This window comes from Microtus ochrogaster, linkage group LG1 (assembly GCF_000317375.1).
Source record: "Microtus ochrogaster isolate Prairie Vole_2 linkage group LG1, MicOch1.0, whole genome shotgun sequence".
In the NCBI taxonomy this organism is placed as follows: Eukaryota; Metazoa; Chordata; class Mammalia; order Rodentia; family Cricetidae; genus Microtus; species Microtus ochrogaster.
In genome coordinates, this window is record NC_022027.1 from 45225531 (window position 1) to 45226715 (window position 1185).

Sequence of the window (1185 nt, forward strand, 5' to 3'; positions counted from 1 at the left end):
CACCAGACCTCATTACAGATGGTTGTGAGCCACCATGTGGTTGCTGGGAATTGAACTCAGGACCTTTGGAAGAGCAGGCAATGCTCTTAAACAACTGAGCCATTTCTCCAGCCCCAGGGTTTGGGTTTTTACCACCGTCTGGGGGCCAGTCTCTCAGCAACACAGGGCTTTTATAGGAATTCATGGAGTCAACAAATGTAGAATTTTCTACCTGAGGGGATAGGGGAAAAGGCACTCACAAACTCTCTTAATGGTCTCCTTTTTCTCCATTCTCTCTGTCTCTCTCTGTCTGTCTCTCTGTCGCTGTCTCTCTGTCTCTCTGTCTCTCTCTCTCTCTCTCTCTCTCTCTCTCTCTCTCTCTCTTTCCAGGCAGTATAAGAGTCAGAATGATTCTCAAATGAATGATTATAGGTAAAAACATGGTTTTCATCTCCCTCACATGATTAAACATTTTATGTATTACAGGTGAAAACAAACTATCCCAAGAATCCACATGCATTCATACCCAAGCAGTTCATTACAGATTAACTGTGTGAGCAAGCAAGGTGTTCTTGTCAGGTCCGTTATTGGCAGGCTGCATTTTGCAGTTACAAAGAAAGGACCAATTATTTTATTACATATCTTAAAAAGGTAATCTTAGAAGGAATCTTAAAGAAATCACAAACCTAAACTTTTATGTGTGAAAAAGAATCACTCAGCTCTACTTTAAGTCTTTAGGGTGCATATCCATTCATTAATAGTTTTTTATATCAGGAGATTGAGGACAGAAATGGGTATAAGGAATTGATTGTCACCTTTGGTCGTTAACCAAACCTAGCAAAGAGAGCACGTCAGCCAGTAATAATTGGGCTTCTTTGCTCTTGTTCCCTGACCTTAAAGAGTCCCGCATTCAACTATGTGCCTTTCTAAGACTTTAGGTTGTCTTCCTGGGTTTTCACCTCAAAGTTATTTAACAAAAACATCTGAGTCTAACTTCGTTATATTCAAAGCTTTGTTTCAGCTGTGATGAGCTCTGAGACCTGTGAACACATCTGACATTAAGGTTAAAAGAATTTAAGTTAGGCCGGGTGATGGTTAATCCCAGCACTCTGGAGGCAGAGGCAGGCAGATCTCTGTGAGTTCGAGACCAGCCTGGTCTACAGAGCTAGTGCCAGGACAGGCTCCAAAGCCACAGAGAAACCCTGT